A 14,344-nucleotide genomic window follows, 5' to 3' on the forward strand; every position below is an offset into this window, starting at 1 on the left:
TCAGTTCGGATTTAAGATCGAATTGTTATATTCATTATTTTGATTGATATTGTTATAATTTTTGGAAGCTCGATGGCTGAGCGGGTTAGGGCGTCGTTACTTGCGGCGGAGGTCGAGGGGATGGCGGTTCGAATCCTGTCACCGGCGAAGTTGAACAAAGGGCATGGTTCATTAAATTCCACGCTACAAAGCCTTCTGTGAGGGGCACCGTCCTAGCCTTCCGATAGGGGGGAATTTCTGACGTTAAACCATATCATCATCATTATTTTTACTATCGTTATCATTATCATCGTTATTGTTATTGTTAATTTATTATTGTCGTAGAGGTAATGGATGGAGTGGATGGGAGTGGAATGGGTGGAGAAGAAATACGTGAAAGTGGAATTTTGCCTTTTGATTTTGGCTACCTCCCTGGTAAGGGGGAAAGAGCCCTTGGTATATGTATGCATATACTATTATCGTTATTATTATCATTATAATTATTATTGTAATTAGTAATATTACTATTACAATCATTATTAGCATTATCATCATCTTCATTATCATTATTATTGTTATTAGCATTATTAGCATTACTAACATTATTAGCATTATCATCATCATCATTAACACTATTATTGCTACTAATATTATTATCATTATCATCATCATCATCGTTGTTGTTGTTGTTGTTGTTGTTGTTATTACCCTTGTAAGGGGGAAAAGCCTTTGGTATATGTATGTATATATTATCATTATTATCATTATTATTATTACTATTATTATTATTATCATTACTATTATTATTATTATTATTATTATTATTATTATTACTATCATCATTATTATCATTATTATCATTATTATTATTATTATTATTATTATTATTATTATTATTATTATTATCGTTATTATCATTATTATTATTATAATTATTATTCATTATCATTATTCATTATCATCATCATCAAATTGAAATCAGGTGCGGAAGGAGGTGCCACAAAGATGAATTAAATCGCCTGGCGGCACCAGGTACGGGATCTAAAGTACCACCCGGTACGTAAGAAGAGGGGAAGGGGGTTACTGTGTGTCAAAATCTCGATGCGAGACACAGCTATTGTGTCGGACCCTGCACCGTGTCATACGACACGGCGCGCGGCACCTTTGGCATCCTGAAGGGCACTGATTTGATCTGGCTCTTGACACGCAAAGTGCCAAGAAGAATCTGTGACCTAATGAGGTCAGGTCACGCTTAATTGGCGATTCCGCTCAATTTACGTCCGAGTTTTTGTCACCAAGAGTGTCACTAATTAATCTCTGTTTGTGTGCACAGTCTAAAGGGCCGTTCACACGGTCAAACAGTTTGACAAACCGGTTTGGCAAACTGTTTGACCGTGTGAATGGGGTATTTGGCTGTCAAACATATACTTTTCTGGCATAACTTGGAGTGACGCCTCGCTCAGTTGAATATTGATTTTATTATTATTTATTTGTTTACTTTTATTTATTTGTTTATTTTTTGTTGTTTCATTATTTATATCTTTTGGTAAATTAATTATTTTTGTTTGTTTATTATTTGTCATTATCTATTTACTTATTCTATTCACTTATCTACTTATTCCACCCCCCCCCCCCGCATCCGACCTAATTATGGACCAAAAGGTCTCCTGTGGGCATGCTCTTCCTTTATAATAAAATCCTCTGAGGTTAGCCAGAATCAAATCTGTCAAGTGCCTCACTTCGATGATGGGAGAGCATTGACCCTTTTTGACTTCAATGACGTCACTTCAAATTAAAAAAAATTCTTTGGGTCCTTCGGCAAGGCACCAGCGAGGTCCGTCACCTTGGCCAAAATATCTCCTCTCCTCTCTTCTCCTTCCTTCTCCTCCTCCCTCTTCCTCCTCCTCCTCTCTTCTATATCCTCCTCCATCCTCTTCCTCCTCCTCCACCCTGTTCCTCCTCCTCCACCCTCTTCTTCCTTCTCCATCCTCTTCCTGCTTCACAGTCAACAGCGGCTCTTCCGCCTTCAGTCATCGCCTCAGATCCTCCTACCTTTCCCCTTCCTCCTCCAACGCCCCATTCCACTATCAATCAACTTCCCTCTTCCCACTACACCTTTTCCTCCCCTTCCTCTTCCTTCCCCAGTTCCTCTTTTCCTCCTCCTCGTTCTTCCTTCCCAAGTTCCTCTTTTCCTCCACCTCGTTCTTCCTTCCCCAGTTCCTCTTTTCCTCCCCCTCGTTCTTCCTTCCCCAGTTCCTCTTTTCCTCCCCTCGTTCTTCCTTCCCCAGTTCCTCTTTTCCTCCCCCTCGTTCTTCCTTCCCCAGTTCCTCTTTTCCTCCCCTCGTTCTTCCTTCCCCAGTTCCTCCCCTTCCCCTTCCCCTTCCAACGACTCCTTCCACTACCAATCACCTTCCCTCCTCCCACTACTCCTTTTATTTCCCTTCCTCTTCCTTCCCCAGTTCCTCTTTTCCTCCCCTCGTTCTTCCTTCCCCAGTTCCTCTTTTCCTCCCCTCGTTCTTCCTTCCCCGTTCCTCTTTTCCCTCCCTCGTTCTTCCTTCCACTACCAATCACCTTCCCTCCTCTCACTATTCCTTTTCCTCCTCTTCCTCTTCCTCTTCCTTCCCCGGTTCCTCATTTCCTCCCCTCGTTCTTCCTTCCCCAGTTCCTCTTTTCCTCCCCTCGCTCTTCCTTCCCCAGTTCCTCTTTTCCTCCCGTCGCTCTTCCTACCCCAGTTCCTCTTTTCCACCCTTCCCCTTCCCCCCCTTCCAACGGCTCCTTCCATTACCAATCGCCTTCCCTCCTCTCACTATTCCTTTTCCTCCCCTTCCTCTTCTTCTTCCTTCCCCGGTTCCTCTTTTCCACCTTTCCCTTTCCCTTCCACTCCCCTCACTCCTGTTCCAAGTCACCTCATTTCTTCCCCATCTGCTCCTCCTACCTGCACGCATGAGTGTTAGTGACACCCCTACGGACCAGACCCACGCATCAATTTTTTATGATTAGAGATTCATCTCCACTCATAAAAAATGCTGAACATTCTTATGGTGGTATTCTTTAAAAAAAGTTTTTCCTAACATAAATCTTATATAAATCCGCGTAAGGGAAATATTTACATAGGGAAAGATTTTTTAAGAATACCATCGTAAGAATAAATCTTCCCCATCCAAGGATTTATATAAATTTATATAAAGAAAGACCTTTTTCTTTTTTAAGAATACCACCATAAGAATCTTACGGTGGTATCATTAAAAGAAAAAAAAATTACATATATCTTTCCCTCCAAGGATTTATATAAGATTTATATAAGGAAAGAATTATTTTTAAGAATATCACCGTTACTAAATTTCTATTATTTTTTCTTTGGGCTGCTACTCTCCTTGTATTTGCCATCTCCACAATGGTGTCCCCTAAAGTCAGAAACGCTATTTTTCGCCAATAAAATATTCCTGTCTCCTCCAACGCCTTCCTTCCTCCACATGCCCTCCCATGCCTCCCTCCCTCCACAAACCCTTCCCACTCCTTCCTTCCTCCATACAACGCTCATGCCTTCCTCCGTTCACCTCCACACGGTAAAGGAGTTGTCACAGTTTCCTTTTCCGGGGTGCCACGGAAAAAGAGTAAAATCGTCTGGCGACAGAACAAAAAAAAAAAAAAAAAAAAAAAAAAATGGCGCTTGGTGCCAAAGAGGTTCTCCGAGTTAGTCTCCTTTTCCGGGGTGCCACGGAAAAAGATTAAAATCGCCTGGCGACAGAACAAATAAAAGAACATGGCGCTCGGTGCCAAAGGGCTTCAAGGAAAGAGTCTCCTTTTATCCCCCAAGAAGGTGCCATGGAGATGGAAGAGCGTCAAGATCAAGAGAAGATTCACCCAAGAATATTCAAGTAACTAATGAATAGTTTGGATATATTTGGCTACCATCATTCTTTATTTATTTTATATTCATTTATATACCAAGAGATTTTTCCACCTTATAAGAGAGGTAGCCAAGTCAAAGACACGTACCTACTCCCACTCACTCCACTCCCCTCCACCACCCTTTCCTTCCTCTTATCTTAGCTCCTCGTGGATGACGGGTCATCCCTTTATCCCGCCTACTGCCCTCGGTCAGTCTAATGCGCAAAAGGGATCAACTAACTAGACATAAATCCAAGATCAAGAGAAGACTCCCATTCGAAACTATTTAAATAACTAATGAATAGTTTGGATAGTTTTGGTTAGTAACGCGTTAAAGTGATCAGCTAATTAGTGACTCTCACATTTGTAGAAGAGTTTGTTCTTACGTAAAAGACCTGCAATGAACTATCTCTCATTCTCTCTCTCTCTCTCTCTCTCTCTCTCGCCTTCTATCTCTCTCTCTGTCTGTGTCTGTCTCTCTCTCTCTCTCTCTCTCTCTCTTTCTCTGTGTCTCTGTGTCTCTCTCTTTTTCTGTCTGTCTGTCTGTCTCTCTCTTTCTCTTCTCTCTCTCTCTCTTTGTCTCTCTCTCTCTCTCTCTCTCTCTCTCTCTCTCTCTCTCTCTCTCTCTCTCTCTCTCTCTCTCTCTTTGTCTGTCTGTCTGTCTCTCCACCTGTTATGTATGGGAGGGGCTCGAGAGGAACAACACTCAGGGAGGCGTCGCCAGACAAAACAAACCTTCTACCAGGAGGATAATAACATATGTATCCTATCGATGGAGTGAAAAAGAAAGTATAAACAGGTCGACTTGACCAAAAACACGTTATTATTGTGTTATATGCTGGGGAAACTTGACCAGAAAAACATCCTTATTGTGTGTTGTATACTCACTTCCCTCTCTTCTCTTTCCTGAGAAAGTGGCCTTTTTTATTATTATTATTATTCTTTTTTTGTAAACTGTCCCTTTTCTCGAGCCACTTCGCCTCTTCCGTCCTCGTGTCCTTCCTCTCCGTGCTCTTCTCCTCTACGCTTCCTGTCTATTTCAATACTCGTGTCCTCTGTTCTCTATATCTCTTTCCTTCCATCTTCACATACACTTCTCATTACTTGTATTAATTGTGTTCCCCACATATATTCATGCCCTATCAAAGAATCTTGTTAATTTTGTTTTTCTTATGTATATATATATATATATATATATATATATATATATATGCGTGTGTCTGTATATATATATATATATATATATATATATATATGATATACATATATATACATTACATATACACATGCACACACACACACACACACACACACACACACACACACACACACACACACACATATATATATATATACATATATATGTATATATATATATATATATATATATGAATAATTACATAAACCAATCGACCTATTTCTCATTACCCTTTCTCTCTACATTGCTCACCCGGTTCCATACTCTACAATACACACTTGCCTCCCACAGCCACTCTATCCTATTCTTTTCCACATTCGTTCTTTCATCGGTTCTCAAAATACGACCATACCCACTCAGGTCAACCTAGTCACTTTTTCTTTTTAAATATTCTTTTATTTCCACACCGTCCTAGATTCCACACACCCTTTTAGTGGCTTTGTTCCAACCCCATCTTTTCAATGTCCATGAGATCAAACACGCTATTCAAACACCCGGACTCGTCCTCTGGCGACAGGTTGAGGTTGAACTTCATCCCCCCCCTCACCTCCCCTCTCCCCCCCTCGCCCCCGCCCCCGCCCCCAACACCTGGCCCCTGTGCCTGTAGATCGTAGGTCTTTAAGTGTGTGGGATAATGTCCGTACTCTCATTCGCGTAAACAGTTTGTACACTCATGTGTTCGTCTGTCTCTATCTGAAAGGGAAGGGGAGCGAGAGTATACATGTGTGTGTAAGAGGGTTCGGCGAACGCGGTTCGACAGACACGTGTTTAAAGTGATGTGTGAACGTGTGAACGGGGTATTTGGGGTTTAACCAACGTGTTTGACAACCAAATACCCCGTTCACACGTTCACACATCACTTTAAACACGTGTCTGTCGAACCGCGTTCGACGAACCGTTAGACCGTGTAAACCCCCTCTAAGAGTATATATCTGACAATGTGTGTATGTATGCATATATGATTTACGAAGGAAATAGGCAGGAACGAACGAAATAGACTTAGTAACCATGTAGTGAGAGCTGAAATTATCGGTTGTTTTAACAAAAGGTTAGAGAACTTTATAGATGGGGTGACAGGTGGTCATGGATATAGAACTGCCTAGTTTAGACCTTATGGTCTCTTGCAGTCTCCTTCATTTTTATGTTCTTATGTATGCATGGAAATGAAAGGGTAGTAGTAGCAACTGGGGCCGCTGACAATGATTGCGTTTTTATGTGTTCTTTACCTTTATTTCTCACGAGTCAGGAGCCAAAGGGAGGAGGACAATGGGGGTCGGTGTCGCTAGTTTCATCAACAAAAGTAGGGTAGAGGGTCGGAGACTTAGTTGTAGAGGAAAGCAGAAATACGGAAAAAAGTGGAATGTAAACTCAAATGTGATAAAACTTGAAGACAGTAATGAAGTAAATTTTAGTAGAAGAAAATATACGTGTTTATGTCTGTAATTGTGGACGTGATATTGTCCATATGATATGTGTGTGTGTTAGATTCACCATGGTCGTGGATCACGTGTTGGACTCGTGATCGGCAGCTATTTCCCTCCCGGAGGAGAGCTCAGAGCTCATATATGACCGATCTATGTGTGTGTGTGTGTGTGTGTGTGTGTGTGTGTGTGTGTGTGTGTGTGTGTGTGTGTGTGTGTGTGTGTGTGTGTGTGTGTGTGTGTGTGTGTTTATTTACTTAGTTGTATCTTACGGGAGGGGGAGCTACATTGGTGATGTGCGTGTGGTTTGAGATTTTAGGTATATCTATTAACAATTTACAATAATATTTCTAAGTCGGCCAGTACTACATTTAGAGAAATAAATACAATAATATACAAGAGGAAATAGACTCAACGTAAAGAACTTGCATAGGGATGAAGTTTTACCTTGTCCACGTGTGTTACAAGAACCACAATGTTATCCATAGATTTAATAAGTTAGATATTGCTATGAAAATACAATAAACCTTGATAATATAAATTGCGCTACCATCCTGGCTAGTAATAATCAAACCACGCTCAATATTCTACCATGTTATTGCTCCATTCGATAGCTTTGGCATTGTCCCCAATGCAAATGATAACTATAACAAACTGGAAATTGTTTTCCTGTTTTTTTTTCAACATTTATTGTGTTAATCAAGGTAGTTTGCCTGTCTGACCTACATAAAATTGATGACACATTTTTCATAGGATCTTGTGTAATCGGTCCTTTAGTGTGAAAACAATTTTGATTCTGATGTTATCACAACTACTTTAGAATCTTGAGGACTTATATTCCTGTTTTAGCGAAGACAATTTAAAGACTTATAGCGTTTTCCTCTGATTTTTTCTGAAATTTAAATTTGAGGCTCGGGGCTGAAACAAGAACATTAGAATGAAAGAGACTGCAAGAGACCATAAGGCCTATACTAGGCAGTTCCATGTCCATTACCATGTCTTCCCTATTCATAAAGGGAAGCGATAATTTCAGCGCTATTTACATTCGTTGACCACTGTATTGGTAAACCAGTTCTTGCCTATTTCTTTCTTAAATCTAAATTTGGATCAACTGTAGAATTTCCACCCCCGCGCGCGTGCTGATCTGTGGGGATCCGGGGTGCTCCGTTGTCACTCAGGCACACACCGTCACTCAGGTCATGATAACGTTTTTTATTACCTAACCTAACCTAATTTAACCTAACCTAACGGCCCTAAAAGGTTAATCCTTGTTTGAATTAGGTTAGGTTAGGTTAGGTAATAAAAAACGTTATCATGACCTGAGGGTTAGGTTAGGTTAGGTTAGGTTAAGTAATAAAAAACGTTATCATGACCAAACGTTATCATGACCTGAGTGACGGTGTGTGCCTGAGTGACAGCGGAGCACCCCGGATCCCCACAGATCAGCACGCGCGCGGGGGTGGAGATTCTACAGCTGATCCCTAAATTTGACCAATTTCCATTACTGGTTTAACAAAAGTTAGGCTTGTGAAGCCAAAGGGCTGTGCTATCATGGGTTATCATAATGGGCTTCCAGGGGCTTCATCAGCTTCGACCGTTGAGAGTTCGTTTGAGTAAAAACGACTTCGGTTAAAATATTCAAAATTTCAAATCTCCAAATAACAAGTTACCTTTCCGTCATATATAGCAAAAACATGGTCTAACGGTTCACCGAACACGGTTCGACAGACACGTGTTTAAAGTGATGTGTGAACGTGTGAACGGGGTATTTAGTTGTCGAACAACGTGTTCGACAACCAAATACCCCGTTCACACGTTCACACATCACTTTAAACACGTGTCTGTCGAACCGCGTTCGACGAGCCGTTAGACGTTGTAAACCCCATCTTAGACATACTGTTGAAGTGTTCTTAGACAAGTCTAGATTTCTGTAAGTGAATTTATATTCTAGTTATTCAAATGGAGGTTCAAGGTAGGATGTGGACGAGATATCCAGGTGCGGCAACCCCTCAAGACTTCTCTAAGAGAGGAATACAATACTTAGATGATTTAAGATCGTTGCTAGATAACTAGACCAAAATCCCTTCAACTCAAAGTGTTTCCAATTAACTAGTAATTAGTGTTGTTCTTACCAGTGTTCAAGACTTATAATGCAAAGGTTAGGTTTAACTAACCACTTTCTAGAACACTGCTGTAGTTGTGAATTGTGTGAATATCACCCAAGGGCGAGATTGTAAAAAGTGATATTGTACTATTGTAAGTATATATTGTAACGAGCCTAATGAGTGAGTTATCAAAGCACTCAATTCTACCCCCCAAATGGACGCAAACTCTTTCCATACACAAGCATGATGCACACACATAATGTATGCATACATGCAAGCACGTAATCATGCATGTGCTCACGTAAGCAAATAAACACACATGCATGCACTCACGCAAGCATGCACATTAACAAGTACATACGCTAACACCATGCACGCACACACTCACCCACGCAACTATTCACCCACGCACCCACACACGGACCTACACATGCACACACAGACACACAGAAATAGGCTCGTACCAATCAAAGCGCCAAGGACTGACCGCTACAAAAACAGTGCCATCCCATCCATTGTGCACATAATCAACTCTATGTAAACTTGTACCGTGTATATACTCTAAGTTTTATATTTTTAATCAGCTTTTGCATTGTATTATTGTCAGTGTACTACTGCTATTGAAATAAACCTTTTATTATTATTATTATTATTATTATTATTATTATTATTATTATTATTATTATTATTATTATTATTATTATTATTATTATTATTATTATTACTATCATCATTATTATTATTATTATTATTATTATTATTATTATTACTATCATTATTATCATTATTATTATTATTACTCACACACACACACACACACACACACACACACACACACACACACACACACACACACACACACACACGACTCGGTAGCGCGGTTGGTAGAGCGCTGGACTGGGAAGTACGGTGGTGCTCGCAGTAGCTGGTTCGAATCCTGCCCAGGGCCGAAATTATTTCGGTATCGCTGCGCTTCGGGTCATTACTCTGACTCTCGTGGGCGGGGAGTTGGGTGTGTGTGTGTGAAAGGTCATAGCATTACCCATAGATCGGTCATACGAGCTCTGAGCTCTCTTCCGGGAGGGAAATAGCTGTCGATCACGAGTCCAACACGTGATCCGAAGACCAAGGTAAAGAACAAGGTGAATACACACACACACACACACACACACACACACACACACACACACACACACACACACACGCACACACACACACACACGGCTCGGTGGCGGATTGGTAAAGCACTGGCCTCACAAGCCAGAGAACCGGGGTTCGATTCCCCGGCCGGGCGGAGATAAGTTGGGTTTGTCTCCTTTCACGTGTAACCACTGTTCACCTAGCAGTGAGTAGGTTCGGGACGTTAGTCAAAGAGTTGTGACCTTGCTGTCCCGGTGTGTGGTGTGTGAGTGGTCTCAGACCTACCCAGAGATCGGCAAATAATGAACTCTGACCTCGCTGCCGTAGGGTGGTGTCTAGCTGTCTCGACAGAGACTGCAGCAGATCCGAGGTGAATATACACACACGCACACACACACACACACACACACACACACACACACACACACACGGCTCGGTGGCGGATTGGTAAAGCACTGGCCTCACAAGCCAGAGAACCGGGGTTCGATTCCCCGGCCGGGCGGAGATAAGTTGGGTTTGTCTCCTTTCACGTGTAACCACTGTTCACCTAGCAGTGAGTAGGTTCGGGACGTTAGTCAAAGAGTTGTGACCTTGCTGTCCCGGTGTGTGGTGTGTGAGTGGTCTCAGACCTACCCAGAGATCGGCAAATAATGAACTCTGACCTCGCTGCCGTAGGGTGGTGTCTAGCTGTCTCGACAGAGACTGCAGCAGATCCGAGGTGAATATACACACACGCACACACACACACACACACACACACACACACACACACACACACACACACACACACGCACGCACGAAGTCTCACAAAAGCTTCCGCAATCACGTTTGTGCCCTCGTAGACATACAAACACGCAAGATCGAGAGAATATAAGGTCTGCTCGCGCGCATGTTTTGACGTCATCTGAAGGGGAGCCCACAGAGCAAATGGTGAAAACGTAAGTGAAAATGTTAGGTAAAAGAGAAAACGTACAGGCACCACAGAGTTTCTGGGAGATTTACCTATTTCATATTCTGCAACCATTAAAATGGGGGTTTCATTTTGGAAATTTTTTCTTGTGGTTTATCTTTGACATATTTAATAAAGAAATAGACGATGCAGTTAAAACTGGTGATTGACGTAAACGCCATCTAGTGAGAGAGCCGCACAGTAAAATGTATGTAGACGATGCGGCTCTCCGTGAGCTTTCCCGTCTTTCCTATATAGTCTTTGGGCCAAGCACTTCTAGTGACGTCAATGCGCAAACGACCTAAATACTGGATAGCTGTTGAGTAGACCTTGTATTCTCTCGATCTTGCAAACACGTATACACACACGCGTTCACGCAATATCTGCACACGCGCACACAAACAGGCAAAGACGCATGTACACAGATGTTCTTGCAAGCAAATATAAACACGTAAAAAACACACAAACACATGCAAACACGCATAAACACGTACAAATAAGCATAAACATGTAAATACTCTAAATACTGCAAACGTGTATTACATGCGTAAAACACGTTTAAAAACGATCAATAAATATCAAAGATATTTAGATAAAGAAAGATTAAGACTTGCGTCCTCTTATTCAGAGTGTCTCCATTTTATACCTCTATCACCAAAAGAACCACCACTACCATCACCGCTAGTATCACGGTCATTTTTATATTATCACCATTATCACCTCAGCACTATCACCGCCAAAGCCACTGTCATCTCCATCACCATCACCATCACCACCACCACCATTCCCTCCCTCCCCCCCTCTTCCCTAAGAAGGTGGAACGACCATACCTGGGAAACTAGGTCACAGGAATCGAGGAGGTAAGGTCAAGCCAGGTCACAGCGTATCTCGGGTGTCAAAAGGAGCATTCGGGGTTAGCTGGCCCTATGGTCCCTTTCCTACCGGGTGGTACGTTTCCCTCTGCTCCTACTGATGTCCAAATATTTCTTTCATAGCTTAATTACAATGACGTCGTCCGCTAAGTTTATCAACGCTAACGGCAGGTAATTTTGTTCAGACTATGATGAAGGGGTACAGTTACCTTCAGGGGAATCAGATCGCTTGGTACCAGATAGAATAAACAATTAGTTATGAGATTACTATCAAAGGTTTCAGTATATTTCAGACAAGAATTTCGCTGCGATAGTGTCAGACAATTTCATTTATCTGAAGTCGTCAAAGTAAACGAGCTGTATTGTATCTCTCTTCTTGGGTCAATCTAATCTAGTTATGCTTGGCTTCAACTCTCTAAACACTCTGTATTATTTCACTTCGTATCTTTGCATCTGTGTGTATGTGTATGTGTGTGTGTGTGTGTGTGTGTGTGTGTGTGTGTGTGTGTGTGTGTGTGTGTGTGTGTGTGTGTGTGTGTGTGTGTGTGTGTGTGTGTGTGTGTGTATTTGTGTATGTGTGTTTGAGAATAGAATAAATTAGATGGAATAGAATAGGTTTTATTTGACACAGACTTTTACAAACATATAAAATTCCATCTGTTGGAGTTACGCTTCATGTGATTATTATTATGATTTTTTTTTTTTTTTTTAGATTTTATAACTATTATAAATCTACCCTTTCTGTCAACAACAACAGATGATAAACAATAAACATAATGAACATTCTTAACATTTTTACAACATACGAGAAACTCTGGAAAACCAGGTTATTCAGCCTACTAGCAAGAAATATATTACACTGATTTTATATAATTTCTCCTCGTATTTCGTATTCAGCTTTTAAATACATCATTTTACAAACTGATGTTTACTTACCTCCTAATTAGACCATTTCTACATTCTGACATAGAAACAAATTATATTATTCATTTTGTATAACATCTGTATCACATTTGTTGCAGAAATGTTCTTCATTGCTGATGTCAAGAAATCTGTCTACAGTTATTGGAAACCTATTGCTACACATGTGTAATTCAATTATTAGAATTCTAATATCCTTTCTAGATATTTACATTATATTTTTCTATACGATAAACCTGTCTAGATATTCTATAACTACTACAAATATATTTAATAGGAAAGGTGTCTATACCAAGCGATAATACACAAAAAATTTAAATCTCGTTCCTATAGACCTTACACTTACGTTTTGTGACATTTCGTAAGAATCATACACCACATATGACACGATCAAATCAAAATAAAAAAAATAAAATAAGAACAAGCTTTGGAGTAGAATCCAACAGATACGCCGAGCAAAAAACGAAAAAGGGGAGACAATATATGGCCGTGTGTATTCATCAAGATGTATAACTGTACAACGTTATGCAACGACAGAGTGGAAAGAAATGAACAAAAAAGAAGCGATGTGGGAACTCTAAGGGTTCCAAAGATAAATGAAAAGATTAAAGTGAATAGGTACGTAAGGGGGGGGGGGAATCAATGACACGGCCTACGCAATAGAGGGGAAGATGAAAGGAGAGAAAGTGAGAGAGAGAGATAGAAAGAAATAGAAAGAGAGAGAGAGAGAGATAGAGAGACAGAGAGAGAGAGAGGAGAGAGAGAGAGAGAGAGAGAGAGAGAGAGAGAGAGAGAGAGAGAGAGAGAGAGAGAGAGAGATTAAATGGCCTTGTGACAGGCAGAGTAATAAAGAAAATGCCACCTAGCGTGGTAGGAGACACAGACACACACACACACACACACACACACACACACACACACACACACACACACACACACACACGCACACACACACACACACACACACACACACACACACACACCCCGGATAGACCTCAAGGATCAAACGCTGTCATACAAACAGACGAACAAACTGACAGACAAACACAAAAATTGTCGATTTGATACAATTTTGTTTTCGGATTTCATATAGACTGATACATTTATGTAAAATGCTTGTGTTACCATGAAGACGCATTTTCCTATGCCCGTGTGTCCGTTCTGAATAACATGTTCGTCGCAGACATGAATGAATTTCTTATCTTCTCTTTTCCAATTTAGTTTGTTTTCCTTTTTATATTTTCTCGCCGTCACTACTGTATCATCATGTCGGCGTATACAGGTCTAACCTTGGGATTCAATCGTTTTCAAGAAAAGTTTGAAAAAATATGTAAATACATATAGTTTCAAAATGCCTTGACGAAGTAAACAGAAAATACATAGGCATGCAAAATCATGCAAGTAAATAGGCTGGTAGGCGGCACGCACACGCGTGTGGACACACACACACACACACACACACACACACACACACACACACACACACACACACACACACACGCACGCACACACACACATGATTCGGTGGCGCAGTTGGTAGAGTCCCAGACTGTCAGTATGGCGGTACCGGAGGTACCTGGTCCGAGTCCTGACCAGGGCTGAAATTATTTCAGTATCGCTGCGCTTCGAGTCGTTACTCCAACTCTCATGGGCGGGGAGTTGGGTGTGTGTGTGCGTGTAAGGTCATTGCATTACCCATAGATCGGTCATACGAGCTCTGAGCTCTCTTCCGGGAGGGAAATAGCTGTCGATCACGAATCCAACACGTGATCCAAAGACCAAAGTGAATCACACACACACACACACACACACACACACACACTAATACACACACAAACACATACACACACACACACACACACGCAAAT

This window comes from Oratosquilla oratoria, chromosome 32 (genome assembly GCF_046742065.1).
Source record: "Oratosquilla oratoria isolate Oo_2021 chromosome 32, ASM4674206v1, whole genome shotgun sequence".
NCBI lineage: Eukaryota > Metazoa > Arthropoda > Malacostraca > Stomatopoda > Squillidae > Oratosquilla > Oratosquilla oratoria.